A 20,600-nucleotide genomic window follows, 5' to 3' on the forward strand; every position below is an offset into this window, starting at 1 on the left:
TGTGTATACATGCCGAATTACAGCTTTGTAATTTTGCCTATAGTCTCTGAGCAAAACCGCGGACAGACAGACAGACGGACGGACGGACAGACCGAAACTATATGGGTTCCTTGTTGACTACGGAACCCTAAAATCAATGTTTTATTCTTGTCTATCAACCAATAATTGGTCGCTGATAAGCATTTGTGTATTAACCCAGAATTTTTTTCTGTTAATTGAGTATTCATTACTCAATTAACAAAAAAATGCAAATGCAGTATTTTTCTAAATGATCTGAAGAAGTTATCTGCATTCATAATTCAAAACGTAATTTTTTTGTGGGATAGTACTAGTACCAGTATAGATAGTAGAGTTCAATTATTGTAACGGGTATAATTATTCATAATATTTTAATTATTATAATATATTAATACTTACTTAAAACTTCAAAGCGTCCGTGGCCTAATGGGTAGACCTTTGGTTCGCACTCTTAGAGGGTGCAGGTTCGAACCCGGGTGAAGGCGTGTATTTTCTGATCTCAAGTACATAATACGGACGCTCGTACGGTGAAGGAAAACATCGCGAGGAAACCCGCAAATAGTTGGTCCCAGACGTATTGACTTAGTTCTTTCCTCTGGACTAGGCCGACTATGATGCGAGAATGCCGTATGACATACTTGGGCAACCATACGGACATTTAAAAATCTTGTCCCAGGCACTACAGTATTTGAGGAGTGGTTACTTCGCTTTGAAAAATACTGAATCATCCATAACGGATGTAAAGGCCTAGTTTTTTTACTTAAAATTTAATAATTACATTATATTCCGATTTAACTTATCATTGTATAATATTATCAATCTCGTGTTAATGTCTGTCTCAACACTAACACGGCTCTGCTCATCACTCACTATGAGAAACTCCAGATCCACGGGGAGGCACAGAAAAACAAAATGGAGTCGAGTCAGAATTCTCAGTTGGATTGTGGAAAAACTATCAATCACTTAATCTGCTACAAAAGGTTCCCCTATCTGTGATCCTGCGCGACAGAAATCGAATAAATTTGCGCCCACAAAAGAATATACCGGCTTAAAGGAAAAAATCAGTAAGTCTTGCCACGCCGAGTGGCGACTTGTATATGCATATAGATATATTTAAACTAATATTCTATGTTCTTAAACATGTGCCTTCCTATTATAATCCTGCACAATATTATCTGTTGGACACTTGGACCATTGTACGAAGTGTCTAAACGTATTGTAATTCAAGACGAGCAATGAGCAATGAGCATGTTCTTTTTTTCACTGAAAACCACAAAACCCTCGCTTAAAAACAAGGTCCTGGATAATTAAGCTAGGTGTTTGAATCATTATAGTAATGATATTAATTTCAATATTAGATAAAACAATATTTCGGTTCACAAAACTTGATCTAACCAAGTATAAATGTAATTCCACCCGTTTTATTTGTTATTTGTTGTATATTGTGTGTGTATACAGTTCAGATGTCTGTGACGGAGATGTGTGTGTGGGTTGGTCGGATCTCATCCCGGCGGCGATCGACTTCGCCCCGAACTAATGGCTTCGGAACTGTTTTCCTCATCGCAAACTAATGACGAGCCGAATACCACAAAATTATTCGTTGCTTGAAAAGATTTCCTATTATATTGTCTACAAATTACACGCTGTTTCGCGAACTGAAAGTAAAAATCTTTTATATTTAACTTTAGAATGAGAGTAACGTATTTCAGTGTATTTGTTACGTGCACTCTGTATTCGATTTCGGAATTCAAAAAAAGTAAAAATATATAGACGTACCTACCTAACCCGAATGTTTTGCTTCTGCCTTTTGAGGATAATCCTTTTTAGGTACTTGTTTAATCCCACGGATGAGATATAAATAAAAATTTATTTAATTAAACTAATCAGCGTATTTACATAAACCTACGAATGTACTTTATTTACATAAAGTACATTCGTAGGTTTATGTAAATACGCTGATTAGTTTAATTAAAGAAATTTTTACTAAAGGGTTAATTAATTAACAAAAAAGAAAAATAAATAAAATAATTGAGAGCCTCGTTAAGTTATCGGTGGATTTAGCCGTAGCAACACAAGACAACATCCTACAGATATTGATCAACACTCGTATTTTTTGTACTGTCGGAGAAGCTACCTTAACCTATTAGGTGGACCTATGTAATTTGGTAACGTTATGTCAATTCCAGCTGACGAAACACGATTAACACTACCCGACTATAAAACGGGGTTCGTCACCTGCCATGTACATACATTTTTTCGTCGCTTCGTTTATCTGTGTTATGTCTGTCCATTTAAATAAATAAAAATTAATAATTTGTAAAATACAAAATGCAGACGCGTCGTAAAACAAATAAAACATCAACTTGAGTATCTAAATGGGTTCGGTTGAGAGTTCGAGCGGCGGATTACTCTCCGGCTCTTATTTCCGTGTCAGCCTGCAGCGGACACCGCCCCGCACTAAACTCCGACAAAAAATCTCTCATTACCTTCCCCGATTAAGTGCACGTCGCTGTAAAACTCAGATAAAATGAAACCCGAAAGAACGGAGATCCGGGACGGGATCCGACTGATGTATTTCTGATGATTAGGTATGGCGCAAACGATCTGCACCCACTGACTGATACCGCGGACGACATTTACACGCGTATCCGGATGAGCATACAAGTAAATAAAAAGGGATGAATTTTTTAAGCCCTCGCGGACACAAGATCATTTTTTTATTGGCCATTTTGTTTAGATGAAATAAAATGTAACCTATGTCTGTATTTCCCCCCTGATTTCTCTATATTTATTTACATCTGTAGATATCTGAATCTGTTACGCTATAGCTTGACCGCTGTAAAGTCGATCCTCGTAGCATACTCGTAGCATACTAAATGTATGCTACGAGTATGCTACGAGGGTCGACTTTACAGCGGTCATGCTTTAGAAATGTCGCTGGACTGACGAGGATGAAGTGTGTATATTTACACCAATTTAACGTTGTTAGTGGCGGCCGAAAAGGAAGATCTTTCGACCGAGCGAGGTGGTATGCTCGCGCGGTCAGGCCGGAGCCCACTGACGTCATTTCAGACGTTGTACTACATATCTTGCCGTTCTCCGAAACTTGGATAGCACGATGGAGGATTGTTAGGCGAATTGTGGGTACCGCCACACTGTATAATAATATATTATACTGCATGACTTATAAGACATTTGCTTGAAAACTTAAGGAGTGTACTCGGAACTCGATTCTCATTATAATTATTATATAATAAAATCTTAAGTCAGGTATTTATTTTTTACCAAATTTCCCTTTAAATGAATAAATCATGAATCCTGAGTGAATTACGCGGCTAGGCAAGTAGGCATACTATGCGGCCGGCGGGGTGGCGTGCGCTATCAAAGACACTTTATTGCTCAGTAATCAATTGATATTATTTTTTTGATTTTTTTTCCTCTAATAATAGCCAAATATCACGTCGTCGAGTATTGAAAATGTCTCACCAGTCATGTTGTAAGTATAATATTACGTGTGAGTCCTCTTTTTTTTAAAATTAAATAAGGGGGCAAACGAGCAAACGGGTCACCTGATGGTAAGCAACTACCGTCGCCCATGGACACTCGCAACATCAGAAGAGCTGCAGGTGCGTTGCCGGCCTCTGTTTGTGAAAGGTTCAGTATGTTAGTACGTAGGTTAGTACAGATGATACTAAACTCCACAACATAAATACTCACTTAATATATTATATTTTCTTTATAATAATATGATTTTAGAAACTAGAAACTACTGCGCGATAACTAGGAGACGCTCGTTTGCACCGATCGCTGAAAATCAAATTCCTTTCTGTTTACACAATCAGTCCTTTCATGTGTAAATTATAAACGTTTGGTTTGTGATGATTTGTTTTTAAATCTGCGCCTCCCATGGAGGGTCGAGAGAGACCTTAGAGGTCCCTTAAGATAGATGGCTTCGGTAAACATTTCGGGTCCTCAGCTCCCATTGGCTTACTTTTATGGATTTTATTGTTTTGTACTCGCACTTATTTTTTATTTATTTATTTATTATCATAAAAAAACAAAATTGTTTATAGTTACTCTCCATAAGCCACTAAGGTTTGTCCGGAGTGTACTGTTGTTTTATAATACTATAATACTTAGGAAACTTAATTAAATATTATTTTACACATAGAAACAAGTAACACTTAATCATAACATAAGAAAACAAAATATAAAATTATATTATATTTAAACTTGTAAGTTACAGATTTAATTAAAAATACTTTAAACTTTGGGAAAAACTAATCTATCAAATCTACATTAGTATATTTGATAGATGTTTGGTTGCCTAAGATATGGTCCACGGCCTAGCGAAATTTTGTGATCGCAGCAAAAGTACTATTAAAATCCTGATAGGGAATTGCGACTATTTTTATGTTACAATACAGTTTTGTAGTTTGCCAGCAAATGGATTCGAATAAGGAACGAAGATTTATTATAATTTTAAAATACATATTATTTAATCAAAATATTGGGACACTCGAGTCTGCAGGCTTATTATAATATCATAAAGAAGTCGTAATTGAGAAGACTGATGTTCACTGGATACAGTACGACCAACTTGTAAGTTGTAACTGTAGTTTGGTTTACAGCCGAAGTCATAAACTGGAGGTCGCGGCCCTTCACCCTGTCTCAGAGCAACTAAGACTAGTGCGGAGCTCATAGTTTAGTCAAATTCATCCTTATGTCAACTTGCATTCCATCTAAAATCAAACGCGTATAATATGATGTTAACATTAACTGGCTCTGGTTAAGAACAAACCCGATAAACCAGTAAACCGAAACTACTTTTTAACGCAACATTATTTAATCTTCCGAATAAGTTTTGCATTAAAATACAAGAATAATTGCGAATCTGCGATTGGGAATATTTTTTAACATTTTGTTTTGAGATGTGGAAAAAAGGGTATCGATCCTTCTGAGTGAACATTATTAGAGGAGTTTCTGTGCAAAATAACCACCTTTTACCTATGCTTTTATGTAAGTACCTACATTGATACTTTTTTTTTAACATGGGGAAATGCTTTACGCATCCCCGGCAAATTGGGGATATCGACCGGGGTATGTGGGACTCGTGCTACCCACTAAAACCCCATGGTGTTCCACTCATCGCTTAAGGCAGAGTTGCGGGTACGATAGAACCTACCTACCTACATTGACACCTAGCAACACACAATACACATGTCAGGATAAAGTTCCAACAAGTTACTGAATAAAGTTAGCACTACGGGGTATTGTCTATGGGTGAATTTCCCAAACGGCATTTTTTTTTGTCTTCGTTGAAATTACTATTAAAAAAAGGGAATATTGTTGTAAATTATTTGTTTTCCTATTCAATGGGTAGCTATAGGATTGTGGCAAAAATATAATATTTCTAGGACTATTACAAAGGTAGAAATAAATAACTTAAAGATCCATTTTTATAAATCGGTGCTGTCCCTCTACTTTTTTTACAAACAAAAACGCTTACATACTAGAAAATATGAATTATTTAAGGGTATAACTTATATTATTTCGTAGAATATTAGTTAATCTTTTATTATATACCATATTTTATTATATAATTAACGATTATAGTTACTTAGAGGCACAAATGTACTTGTCCTAAGAATTTTCCTCATATCGCTGGATAAAAGAAATTTGAGCATTACTTTTCATCGACGAGTCGGACAGTCTCACCACCCCAATTTTAATTTACTCCTTAGTGTGTGCTTCCACGCAGTCAAGACAGATTTGCATCAAACCGCTGCATATTCGTGCCAACGATATAAATATGCCATTAAAATGCACTCGGACAATTATTTTATAATATCGGTGATTGAATTTTTTAAATGTAATTAATAGTTTTAAAATTGTTGTTTGGTTCTAATGGATGTATTAAGTGATTAAGCTTCATTATCTGTAACCAAATTTATCTTAGATATAATACATTTTTTATAATTTCCTAAAAAGTGCGTTTTTTCTCACGTCGCTGCTCTCATATCGGTGTAATCGGTGGTCATTTTAACTACCGATATGATCAATTACACCGAAATTATAAGAAAAAACGAATCGGTGTCTTAAATCTAATATCGGTGTTTGGAATCATGACCAACGCACAGTTTTGTCACATCGGTGGATTGCTTTATCATATCGGTTGATAATTTTACCATATCGGTGAATTGTTTTATCATATCGGTTGATTTAGTGGCATTTCGTTAAGTATACAAAGAAATTACAAATGCACATGAGAGTAAAAACGAATGGATGTAAGGATGTATGAGTCATTTAAAGTTTTTACTTTATTTTTCTCTTCACATCTAGTTCATATATCTTATAATTTGGGCCTATCTTTATTTTTTTTAAATAATTATTATTTTCCAAGAAAATAAACATAAATAGGCGATTTCCAATTTTGGTGGCTTGTCGCCAAACTATTTTACTCAATATCTAAACCGATTAACAGAAAACTTGATACTGGATTAGATTTTTATTTTTATATAGTCATTTTATATAGTTGACTCTTTATAATATTATATCAATTTTATTGTGCTAACTTCTGTAGTTGAGTTTTTATGATACAGTTTAGGTCTGTTGCGGAGAATTTTTAATTTTTGGTGGGATTTACGAAACGTTGTTTCTAAAAAATACCATTGATCCCTTAATTTGCATAAGCAAATGGCATAAAAATATGCCATTTGCTTCATTCAGCCACACGCTAACCACTTTGGGAGGTGGCTGTGGGCTGGGTCGTACCAGTTTCCAGCCAGAAATGAAAGAAAACCGTTTTATCACAAAACCCCTGATTTTATGCAATTTTGGTGTACTTAAATTTTCCTACTTGTGATTGTGAGTGACCTGATTGAATATCGGTAGAGTTTTGGTTTGTTTATAGTAAAGTTAATGTGATGTAACTTTAGTGCACGTAGTTTCTTTTAATGATTATTTTTCTCGCAAATTCCAATTTTGGTGGGTAAGAGGGTGTGTAAAACATTATTTTTACAAAATACCATTGATTCTTGAAGCATAAAAAATACGCTATCCACTTCATTCTGTCATCAGCTAACTCGTCTAGGTGGTGGTTGTTGTACCAGTTACCCGTAAACACCAGGGTAATTGGGTTTCCAATTTTGGTGGAAACAAAAATTTCCACCAATATTGTATAAAAATGCAAGTTGTTGAAATCCACTCAAACATTGTAAAACATTTTAATTTTATTTTAAGTACCTACTCTATTCTTCATCAAATAAATACATAAATATTAAGTATAATATTATAAAGATAATATTATCATATCGCTGGAATAGTATGTCATTTCGGTGGTTAAGCTTATCATATCGGTGCACAGAAATAATAAAAATCGGTGCCGGTTTATCATATAGGTGGAAACCAGAATTCAAACTAAATTTTCTCCTTAGTCTTAAACGATACGTTAATGATATTAAATTTGGTAACATTTAGTATCCTAAAGAATACGTACAACCTGAAAAGTATATAAAATATGTATAAATAAAAAAGTTCACCGATATGATAAAAAAATGGTCATTTGTTGAAATTCACCCCTATGTTACCAGTCATATATTAAACAAATGTTGACAAAATATTAAAATACCTCTATACAGACAATTGAAATGGATCTTAGGGCAAAGTTATCCTATGTGGCAAAGTTGGCATGTTTTACCGGTACGGGAGTTTGTTGACACAAGTTGAACGGAACTGAAACAGTTTACAGTAATGAGTCATAATCGCACACACCGTTCACAGTTATTTTACAGTCTCTGTCTAAAAGTGAACCTTAAATCATCGGCATAGAAGTTATGGCTAAGGTACTATCTGTAAACTGTGTAGTGTTAAGTTGTTAAGCCGGTCTTGTGGTGGCAGTTGAGCTAACTCCGACCGCGTGTCAAGCCGCCTTAATACTTGTTCAATCCCATCTAATCAGTATAGATTCTATACTAATATTTTGAGAAAGGGTTTCAATAGTTTGCATTAATTGGTACTGAAATACTAGACTGATTTTGATGAAAAGCGCAAATGTAGATTAGATTTTAAACCACGGTTTTTGATTCCTGTAAATTGTACGGAGCCCAATGGATTATATTATACGCAAAAAGTAAAGTTATTTATGTTATAACAATACATGTCAGCTTATTTTAAGCAACAATTTCTTTCTTATAAAGATGTATTTTAATTTGTGCAATTATCAGAACTTTCGGGCATATCGCCCCAAATTACCCAACAATCAGCAATAAATATATAAAGTTAACAATAAACGGGGCAAGATAAAAAGCTGATGACTTGAGAATTGTTCGAGGACACTTTGTTTTGGGGGAGTTTAGAAGCTGAAGTAAATGACTCGTTGACCCAGATTTTAGCCAATTAAATACAATTATCCCTCTTTAGGTTCACAATTTCTTTAATTAATTGAAAAAATGTCCATCCCGTCCAGTCTTTGTCCATCGTGGATAACAAAGATTTAATTTTTCAATATCCTTCCAACGACTCTTCGAAGCATCGACCTGTGGCGATGTCTCATTAGTGAGTGCACTGCTGAGAAAACTATTAATTGATCCCAGTGCCAGAGCGAATGAGCCGTAACGAACACAATATCGAGTTACAGGACCGCGACTCGCTCGACGCACTATTAATATAACAGTACTTGATTTGTGCATTGTGTAAATACTATCTTTGACTTTTAACATAAAAACAGGCAGTATATTATGTACTGAGTGAGTCTAGTCAAGAGACTGTGGCGGTACCCACAATTCGCCTAACATTCCTGCATCGCGCTATCGAAGTTTCGGAGAACGGCAAGATATATACAACGTCTGAAATGCCGTCAGTGGGCTTCGGCCTGACCGAGCATGCTATCTCGCTCGGTCGGAAGATCTTCCTTTTCGGCCGCCACGAACAACGTTAAATTGGTGACCACCGACAAGAACACGCATCCATCTGGACATCAATCATCATCAACACTCCCCGCCCATCCGCACCACGTCAGCAGACATCAAGCATAACCGGGTCGCCTCGACCATAAGCCGCGTTGGAGGTCCGCGCCGGTCGAACCCGCGTCTGGCTTGAACGGGGCAGCCATAGGCTACAACGACCGGTCAGCAAGCAGAGCACGGGGTCCCTCTCCTGGTCATTGCACGCGTAGCTTCGGCCCACACCTAACAACACAAGCGCATCGAAGAATACCACAGGTCTTCGGGGGGGAGTGATGTGGCGGTACCCACAATTCGCCTAACATTCCTGCATCGCGCTATCGAAGTTTCGGAGAACGGCAAGATATATACAACGTCTGAAATACCGTCAGTGGGCTTCGGCCTGACCGAGCATGCTATCTCGCTCAGTCGGAAGATCTTCCTTTTCGGCCGCCACGAACAACGTTAAAAGACTAACAGTTAACACGTATAATAAGGTCCCAGGCCACACTATAAGGTAGACACTTTAAAATTTTAACTAATTTATAATTGTCGTAGTAGTTAATTCTATGAATATGATTTATTACTATTATATCCAGTCCATGTTAAAAATTCTGGTATTGTATCCGATTTTTCAAAAATTTGGAGTCCGAGTCCGAGAATTGGTTGTGTGTTGGTCGATAGCGACATTTGCGAGGTCAATTAGTTATCCATAAAACGTGTCACTTTGTTGAGCGAGTTTGTCTTGAGGGACAAGGCGGAATCGACTCTACTATGACTTTATACTTTGCTTTTCAGTCGAGGTGTCAATTCGTGTCCATCTTATATTTTTTCTCCGTACCTACACATAACTTTAATGCGATATAAAACTTTAAGACGGTACCTACACTTTGGCAGTAAACAAAGAGATGCATCATCCGCCATATTGTTTACACGTTTGTGTTAAGAATTCCACTCCCATTTTATTGTTCTCTCGCGTTGTCACCTATCGTCTATCGACAGCCGGGAAATCCTCAAGCCGAGATGTCGTTCCCCGTAGAATTATCGCCGGCGTCGAAAAAGCCGCTCTGCCATTTCTACCTTAGCACCACGGGGATAAGGTTGAAAGCGGACCTAGATATACCCGCGTCGACTGTCTCGTCGTCTTGTTACCAATGCAACGTAATCTAGGTTCAATATTGTTTTCAGCACAGGTAGAGACGGATACAAAAGCCGGCCGAGTGCGAGTCAGACTTTTGCACGAAGGATTCCTTACTGATAAAATACAACGTTAGCAGAATTTTGTTTTTATTACTTTGTTTAATATTATGTTAATATATAGGGGCAATACCAAATACCAATACATAACATTATTTTTTGTAAAGTTTATCTATCGCAGCTCTGCCTTACGAGTTGCGACAGACAAATGTAAAACAGACAGCATAAGTCTGAGTAATAGGGTCACCTCTGAGAAAACCAGATTTAATGGTGTTAATTCAGTATCAGATTAACGGCGGGAAGGTCACTTGATATAATTCAAGAGATTCTGTCTAAAACCAGAGAATCCATTATAAAAATTAAAACGGGGCTCGTTAATATTCTGCACTTCGTCGTTTAAGAGGCGTTTAAAATTCACCCCCCCCCCGTGCCTCCACCCCCGCCGGCTTATCCCCTCACCGCCGCCCCAGACTAGTGGGCAAGGTTTTATCCCTTCGACCCGAAGATACGTGACTCAAAATATATTTATAATACAACCTCCTAAATAATAAATTAGCGAACGATGCTCGAATGTATTTTTATTTGCCAACTAAAATTTTCGACGTCGGCGGTTTATTTGGGATGGACTAATCACTATGAACACGTCCAGTAGACCCCTGTATACTGGGATTTTCACTATTTTGCCTGGAAACTAAGTAACTGTGAATTCTATTCGTGACGTTTCAGCAGTGTGTTTTTGTACTATACCTACAATGTACATGATGCGTATTGTGTAGGTACATAATATAAGGAAATTCATTACGAAGAAGAAGAGGCGTCTCCTCAATCGGGAACCAAAGACTCGATAGTCTATAGTTTTATCAGAAGGTAAAATCAGCCTAAAGTCTACGGTCTGCCAGAATGATTAGTGATTATCGTGTACCTCATTTTCAGAAGCTGTAAGAAATGTTATCCTAACAGATGTGATCGACGTAGATATTATACAATTTAAACGGCCCCTTTTGTGGAAGCTCTTGGTCGCTTCGTTTTATCTACACAGTCTGTGATTGAGGTAGACAGTGTTAGTACAATAGATTATCAATCTAGAGTCTAGATTCTTCGAAGAATGAGAAAACGGAAAAATAATTATTACGTGTAATTAACAATGCGAGGACTCAATGGTACGTTAATAGTTTTATATGGATCCTTATCGTCGGGAACAGCTAACTCTCGTGAAGGACGAAATAATAACACGACATTATAACTTGTACAGAGAGGGGAGAGACGGACAGATGGTAGTTTAATTATTTACAGTAAAACATTATGACGGTACCTGCGAATCAGACGCACGCACACGTTAACGTGATTTCAGATAACTTCAAGGTCCCGTATAGGGAGGACACGTAAGCACACTAAGCAGTGAGAACGAGCCCCGCCAGGTCAGCCTGCGAACAGTTCGACCGGCCTTTTGGTAAATGGGAGCAGAGAGAGCAGCACAATGCGGTACGTCACGCACACTACAACATGTCCTATGTCCATGTCGCTCAAAGTTCAAGAACACGCCAGAGTTACGCTACTGCATACGTTTGTATTGTGGTCGGTGCGAGCGTCCGAAATCGGACGTTTATGGCAGGACTTGTGTTTACTGCCGCTATATTGTGCCATCAACGTTAACGATAGATCCACTATTAATTGATTTTATTGGAAGATTAATGCGAGCGTCATCGGCGGTCTTGTATTCAAGTGTTTTCCTTGACTTTGTATCACTATGGTATAATTGAAGCAAAAAAACGAAAACGAAACAAAGCGCTTTTTTTTCGTTTTCTAGTCCAGCAGCTACAATCAAAGAGGTTTAATCATAACATTTATACGTGGGAAAGCCATGCTTTCCGCACGAATGGGCTGGCTCGACCGTAGAAATACCACGTTCTTACAGAAAACCGGCGTGAAACAGCGCTTGCGCTGTGTTTCGCCGAGTGAGTGAGTTTACCGGAGGCCCAATCCCCTACCCTATTTCCTTCCCTACCATCCCCTATTCCCTTCCCTACCCTCCCCTATTACCCTATTCCCTCTTAAAAGGCCGGCTACTGATGTTGCGAGTGTCCATGGGCGACGGAAGTTGCTTTTCATCAGGTGACCCATGAACAAGTAATTTGATACAGTTTTTAATACAAAATTTTGTCAGTATTTAAGGCTAAATTAAATAAAGCTATCATTAAAATAACTCTGATTGCGGCATTTATTTATTTTAATGTATAAATGTTACAAGTTTTACTTCAATAGGGATAGCAACGCATACTCAAAATGATTACGAAACATCCGCCCGTGAAGGATATTGTGAAAGCTTATAATAAAGTCAATATGTCGGGCGGCCGGGGTCCACAAAAACTTGTGAGGAGTTGCGACGTCATGCTGTTGTGTGGAACTCCTTTATTATTTCGTTACGATACAAAATTAGCTGACTTTAATTTTTCGGTATATAATATGGGGTATTCGACAACGGCTGCCTGCCAGTATTTCCCAAAAAAGCTTCTTTGTATGGCCTGAGATATCGTGTATTTTTGATCCCCAAAAATAGGAATCAAAAATCCCTATTTTTCTTTGAACGCCGTGTCGTGTGAAGCGCGTTATTTCGAAAATAAAAGAAAACCCCAAAGTTTACGTAATGGCATGTCTGCAATAATAATACGTCTGTGACTCAATAGTTGTATCTAGCGTAGTAATAATATTTGATGTTGTGATAGGATTTGGCCTGGTTAGCTGGCCTCTCCGCAACTTCGTTGTTTATGGTCTGTGCCAAACACCCAACTGTATCAAAAACTAACCACTTAACAGAATAAAGCGCGAAATGGTAACTTTTTCAAAGACCCCAAATCGAAAATTTTACATAAAAATGTTGTTCAGTATTTCCTTTTCCATGAGTCAATTTTATTAAACCTGTTAAACGATTAAGGGTGGGATGCACCAGAGGCGTGGGTAACGTTAAAGTTATGATTATAGTTAAGGCTAACTTTAACCTTAACTTTGACCACAGAATTTGACAGATGACAGCTGGTCTGGCTATAAACGAACGTAGGCGGGGGCGCTGCTGGTAAAGGAGAACTGTCAAAAATGGCGTTTTTGTATGATTTATGATTCCTTTTTTCGCCACGTTCCTTCAAAGCCTTGTCGAACCCAAGGTTATGGTTAAATATGGCGTCCATTTTTTACTTTAATCAAAGATTTGACATTTTGCATTGTAGTTATAGTTAAAGTTACAGTTATAGCTAAAGTAAGTTGGTGCAACCCACCCTAAAGCGTAGTAAGCAGATACACTTTCAAATCAACGTATAAGTATGGCTGCGAGATCATAGAAATTCTTGCTAAATCCAGAGCTCGTTGCCAAATTACAAGCAATAAAAAATAAGAGTCGGTCAGACAACTTGCATATTTTCATGCTTTTCACAGCAAAACATGAATCCAAATGTATGAAAATTCATATAAAGCAAAGGGCAATTGTAAGCAATGCGTGCATTAGTTTTCCATACCAACAATAACTGGAGCAAACTGTTAACATTATCGAATGCAAGTCGTCTAAGTTGAGTACTTAAACAGTTTGTTGCTGGTTGACTGAACAGTGACGTCGGAGCTATCAGCACGTATTGGGCGGTTTTGGCTTCTGGGCCGCGGCCACTTGAAATCCCGCGCGCGCCCGCCGCGGCACGGACCGCTTATCGCCGCACACCGTATTGTCAGGCAGAGGGCAGACATCGACCATCATCATCATTATCGATGAAGTGAACTTATAACTTTGCGATATATTAAAAAGCTGAAGAGTTTGTTTGTCTGTTTGCTTGAACGCGCTAATATGTATCAGAAGTGTTAGGTTTTAGGTAGCCCATTTATCGAAGACTAGATGACGCCCGCAACTCCGTTGCGTCAAAATTGGTTTATCGCGGCGGAACCGCACATTTTTCCGGGATAAAAAGTGTTCTATGTTCTTTCTCTGGTCTCAAAGTATCACTATAGCAAATTTCATCAAAATCGGTTTAGCGGTTTGAGTGTGAAGAGGTAACAGATAGACTGACAGACACACTTTCGAATTTATAATATTAGTATGGATGGCTATATTATATTATCACGCCTAAGACCTATAGGAGCGGAGCACCAATGTAGAATGTTCCAAAATCTTTTTTAACCGACTTCCGAAATGGACGAGGTTATACGCTCGGCTGTGGATATTTTTTAATGTAAGTTCAACAATTATTCTGCCGTTTGTGAACCGATTTTCAAAATGTTTCTTTTGTTGCATAGGGTATTCTTTCGATTTGGTACCATGTACACAAAAATGGTGACCTGATGGTGGCATCCATGAGTAACCGAGAGAACTCTTTAAAATAAAATGGTTTGGAAACTCAAATGTACTAAATGAATTCTTCTTCAAAGAAATTCTTAACCAAAGAGGAGATGGTCAAATTGTTAAGATTAATGTTAAGTTAGCCTAAGCGTAAAAATAATGCTAAGTTAGCCTAGACATAAAAATCGTAACTATTGTTCACAGTGTTGTTATAACAAATAACAACACTGTGCCATAGTAACGATTATTATTCCGTAGTTACAATTATTTTTACGAAAAATTTTCGCTATAAGTTTGAGCGGTTATGGTTATCGTTAAATATGGCGTCCATTATTGAATTTGACCAAATATTTTGCATTGTATTTATAGTTAAAATTATAGTTATTGTAAGTTAGTGCAACCCACCCTTAGGCCTTAGGTTAGCTCATGGTATTAATTAACATGATATTAATCTAAGAATTTTTGTTTTTGGATAAGTCCGGGGAAATACGTTATTCATCACAAGTACTCAATTCAAAACAAAATTACTATTTACATCATTCGATTTAAATAAATATCTGAGATATCTTTTGTTGAGTATTTAAGAATTTTGGTATTCAGATATTTTTTAGTCACTAGAAAGGATATTAGTTATTAATTTTTACCGGAAAACGACTTTGTTTGTCTGCCAAAAAATTACGGAAGGATAATAGAATTTTTTAGTTTTAACTCGACTTGACTCGAATACCACAACCTAAATAACCCAAAGTGAAGACTCACTGCAAACTTAGACTACAGAGCCGGGGCGATTACGCAGAACTTAATTTGTAAACCGAAAGAATGATTGTGATTTATTATAACGAGCTTCAATTTTCTTTTAAACTGTTCTCCGTCTTATAAAAGTTTGTAAATCAATTTGTGGAATGTTTGCCAACTCCAGACAAACTGGAAACGCATTAGCCGCCATACCTACTCGTACAACTCACCAGATCATTGATGTATAATCTATAATCTTCTTTTGCTAATTTACATCCTATTTTATGAAATAAAATGGGATGTAAAGTAGTAGTACTAAGATAATATTATAATCATTGAAGTAATTAATGGCCTGAAAAGTCTGTTGCTCACAGATTTCTTACGCCGGTTCATCTCGGCGAACCGGTGCAGTGGTAGCCAACGTCTTCGTTCGACTTTCAAAAAGTGTATCATGATACCAATTTTGAATAAAAAGATATTTTTTTTATTCGCTAAGCATATACGTCTATTATTATACAGGATGTAACAAAAACAAGTGATAATAATTTAGGGTGTGTATGTGTTCCCTGTAGAGAGTTCTCTGTCAAAGTAGCAGCGCTGAAAGACCAAAAAATTTTTTCACTTTTGTATGGGGAAACTCGTGACGCTCGGGCCCTTGCCCATACAAAAGTGAAAAAAAAATTTGGTCTTTCAGCGCTGCTACCTTCACAGTGAAATCTCTACTGGGAACACGTACACACCCTAAAGTATTATCACTTATTTTTGTTACACCCTGTATACGCCAATTTTCTATTTACAATTATTATGCTTGTCTGTCTGTCGTTCAGTCTAATTGTCAATCTGTTTTCAATTTTGAAAAAAGGCGATATCGTGGTTGAACATTACAAACAAAATATAAACCGACGAATATATTGTAACTCCTCCATTTTGGAAGTCGGTTAAAAATTACATAACTGTATAAATTTTTGCGAACAAAGTGTTTTAGCTTATCCCTATGGCCTCGTTGTTAGTATGCAGCAAGCGGAGAAGCGCTCGTGACTCGTGACTCGTGAGTCGCTGTGAGAGTGGGTAACATTCACCGCCGCGACCTACTCACTTGTAATGTCGTGGATCTTCCGCACATTCAATTAAGTCGAGACAGTGATACCGCAGTAATATACGTCTGGTCTATGTACGTCTAGTCACGTACTAGACGTACATTCATTAAGTTTTAGTTGAAAACTTTTCAGTTTTGAGTAAAGCTTGAAGCATAATCATAATTGTAGAGAATCATTCGATTTAATACTGACGGCAGACAAAAGAAGCTCTTAGCTGGAAGGAGGAAGGAAATTTGTTGATTTTTATGATTAACAGTTTCAATGAATCGGTATTCTACTAATCAAATTTTATGTTTTTTGTTAATCTTTAATCTTCTATATATTATATATAGAAGATAAAATTTTTTCGTTTTTCATTTTTATGTTTTTTGTTAATCTTTAATCTTCTATATAATATTATATAGAAGATTAAAGATTAACAAAAAACATAAAATTTGATTAGTAAAATACCGATTCATTGAAACTGTTAATCATAAAAATCAACGAATTTCCTTCCTCCTCCAGCTAAGAGCTTCTTTTGTCTGCCGTCAGTATTAAATCGAATGATTCTCTACAATTAAATGGATTTTCATATGTGTTAGTCGCGCTAAAACCCGAAAACGGCTAGACGGATTGGGCTGATTTTAGTTTTAAAATATTCGTAAAAGTCCAGGAAGGTTTTAAAGTGACACGAAGTTCACCGGGACAGCTAGTTTCGTTATAAAATATTTAAAAAAAGATCGTTAAGTATAAATAATTTACTAAATTATTGTAGTAGTTAAAATTATAGTTATTGTAATAGTGGCAGAACTATATTTGCTACACCAGTTTAAATTCATGCAAGTTAAAAGTTGAAATTCACAACTAGTAAGCGCTTGACCTTAAGTAGTGTTTAAGATCCAATCGCAGGAGAAAGCCCAGGTGGCTGGCGGGTAATTCCCCGTAATTGTAGTTGTATATCTCCCCGCCGCCCCCGCTGCCGCCTCCGCCCTCGCTCCCGCCCTCACCCCCGCCTTGTGCCGGCCCAATTAATTAACTCATTGACATTGTGTTTCGACTGTTTTGGAGCGTATTGGACCGGCATGGGGCAGAAATAGTATTGACAATGAAATAGTGTAGTATTTATGAGAAATAATTTTAGTAACCATGTGAAGGTAGGTACTAGGCAAGTATATTAAAATAGTTGCTTTTGCGCGCTGCTTCAAAGCGTCACAAGCTTTAGATGCTTTTTAGGGTTCCGTAGTCAACAAGGAACCCTTATAGTTTCTGTCCACGGTTTTGCTCAAGTGACTATAATAGGACCTACAAAGCTGTAATTCCGCATGAATGCGGACATATTATATTAATGGTGCCGACAAAATGGTATATAAATTCTTAAAAAATATATTTTTATGGGACCTCCCCTACACATCAAGCGGGGACGATTTTTTATTCGCGCCCTACCGTGTGGGATGTCATTGGTAAGGTTTTCAAAAATATTATAAAAATTCATAGATCATTTTCCGATTTAGATCCATTTAGGATCCATTTGTGAAATATGAAGTTTCAAAATGGATCTACCAGCTAAAAAATTGCTTCTAGAAATGTGAAAGACAGACAGTCTCCAGGTTTCAAGAACGGTGATAGGTAGAGACTTGACATTTACAGATATTGTGTATTTTGTTTCCCTCTATATCAACAAATACTAAAAACTTGTATATTTAATTTGATGGCGCTCCCAAATAACAAACAGGATTTTAGTGGCCCTTTTTGCTATTTATCAAAAATAGGTGCACTGAAATATGCATAAAATATTTAATTGTATTTGCACTTTAATAATTAATAATAAAATTAAAATAAAATAAATATTTAGGGGGGGCTTCCATACAAAAATCCCACATAAATTTTTGTCTATTTTTGCCTTATAATGGTACGGAATCCTTCATGAGTGAGTCCGACTCGCACTTGGCCAATTTTTTAATAATGATTCAGGTGTAGGTTGTGCCGTAATTGTTATACTCGTAGGGATATACTCATAATATAGATATATTCATGATCAGAAATATTCAGTTGTATCCAATGGCTTGGGTCTCGTTACATTTTCAATTTAACAAAAAAAGGTGTAGGAGCTTACGTAGAAAATATTATATTGATTTCTAAAAAAAGTCATAGGTATCAAATTTGTAGGAAATTTAATGATCTATCACCTACAACTTTGTTACAACTACAAATCGATAACAATTGACATACGAGCGAAATTATAATTTGACTTGTTTTATGCATTTATCTCCGTAATTATATTGATTTTACGATGAAAATTATAAGAACTGAAAATGTTTCCACATTTTTTTTTTCATTCCACAACAAATTAATTTTTTATCATTTTCTTAAAAAAATAAAAAAAAATATATCTACTCCAAAATTGAGTTCCAAGATTTCACCCGAACATACATACTTACATACATACAGTGCAAGTTAAATAAAAGCTTTTAATAAAGGAGATATTATGTCTAAATAAAGATATTTTGATCTTCAAACCAATATGGCGGCTAACGCACACATTGGAACTCAGATTTGGTCGAGTTTTTGAATTTAAGATATTCATGAATTGGCGAAAAAAAAATTCTGACTACTTATAATTATTAATTTCAGATTTCCATACAAGGCTTAACTAACTACTGGGCTACCAAGTTAAAATTTATGTTTTTAGTCCCAACAGTTTCGGTGTTAGATATAATAATATGTTAGTGGTAACAGGTAAAGGTAACATATAATTCCCGGGAATTACCGAGAGACGAATTAAGGTGTCATTACTGTCTTCAGTGTACACTTTTCACATATCTTTTGTCCGCTAAACTGAATCCTGCACTAAATATTCCAGGTATAATCAGGCGGGACGTGCTCCGAGCGCGGGTCATTTCTGTTCCCGGAATTTGAGTTCCGCTGTCAATTCGTGGCTCATCCTGCGTCGACTGCCAATGAGCTGAGCGATCGCTCTTCTGGGTTTCACCGTGCATTTCATGTTACATCTTATTACGAGACATACAAGTAACCTAACTAATCTAAAATGGTATAATGTTGGTCATTCGAAAACAGTGTTTTATATACAAATAAAAGATATATTTCAATATTATAATATTTATTTTGGGGCAAAGGAAAGCTCAGTTATTCTCAAACATAATATAATATTACACACAACAACATGGTCTAAGGATATATAAAACTTTTTTAACTTAAACAGATTTGGCCTTACAAAAAACTATTGATGACTGACTAAACCTATTGATTATTTTAAGTTTCTTTTTTAAATTCAAATTTGTCTATAAAAGGTTTTGTTTTAAGATAAAATTCGCATTCATTAAAGAAGTAAATCTTCACGAACTTCTAACTTGATTAAAACTACATAAACTATAAATCTCAGTCAAACGCATCTCCGGCGTTCATTTAATCATACCACGTAGACACTTGACCAGGAACAAAATGTTAATAGCAGTTTTTTTTTAAATGAAATAAGGGGGCAAACGAGCAAACGGGTCACCTGATGAAAAGTAACTTCCGTCGCCCATGGACACTCGCAGCATCAGAAGAGCTGCAAGCGCGTTGCCGGCCTTTTAAGAGAGAATAGGGTAATAGGGGAGGGTAGAGAAAGAAATAGGAGGGGATTGGGCCTCCGGTAAACTCACTCACTCGGCGAAACACAGCGCGAGCGCTGTTTCACGCCGTTTTTCTGTGATAACGTGGTATTTCTCCAGTCGAGCCGGCCCATTCGTGCATGGCTCTCCCACGTATATGGGATAGGGTATGATTCAAGCTGGCGGTACCCAAATTGCGGTTTCTGAAGCCATGAGGACCAGTCAGAGCGTTATACACAGGCTTTGGTAACGTTATCGTGTCACTGGGGAAGTGGTGGAAAGGCACCGAGGACCTCAACGCAAATAATTATTGTACACTATACAAGTCCGACTCATGGTAAATGCTGCACGAACTCAAACAAATGTAACGGCGATGGAATTGTTTCAAAGGATAAAAAGAGAGTAAGTTTTTTTTAAATAACATAAGGGGGCAAAGGAGCAAACGGGTCACCTGATGGAAAGCAAACTTCCGTCGCCCATGGACACTCGCAGCATCAGAAGAGCTGCAGGTCTGTTGTCGGTCTTTTAAGAGGGAATAGGGTAGTGGATTGGGCCTCCGGTAAACTCACTCACTCGGCGAAACATAGCTAAAGCACTGTTTCATGCCGGTTTTCTGTGAGGACGTGGTATTGACGACTGCATGAAGTCAACCTACGTGCTCGTAGGCCACTTCGGCTAAGGAGAGGCAATCGAAGAATAATCATTA

General features: G+C 37.0%; 1 long non-coding RNA gene across 1 annotated transcript; it reads left to right on the forward strand.

Moving 5' to 3' along the window:
• Window positions 1–7,638: 7,638 nt before the first annotated feature.
• On the forward strand, window positions 7,639–20,366 carry LOC121739041. The gene is made up of 3 exons (XR_006037385.1): window positions 7,639–7,727; window positions 13,397–13,407; window positions 20,357–20,366. It is a non-coding gene; the product is annotated as an uncharacterized LOC121739041 (long non-coding RNA).
• The last annotated feature ends 234 nt before the right edge of the window (window positions 20,367–20,600 follow it).

The sequence above is a fragment of the Aricia agestis genome, chromosome Z (assembly GCF_905147365.1).
Source record: "Aricia agestis chromosome Z, ilAriAges1.1, whole genome shotgun sequence".
NCBI classification, from domain to species: Eukaryota; Metazoa; Arthropoda; class Insecta; order Lepidoptera; family Lycaenidae; genus Aricia; species Aricia agestis.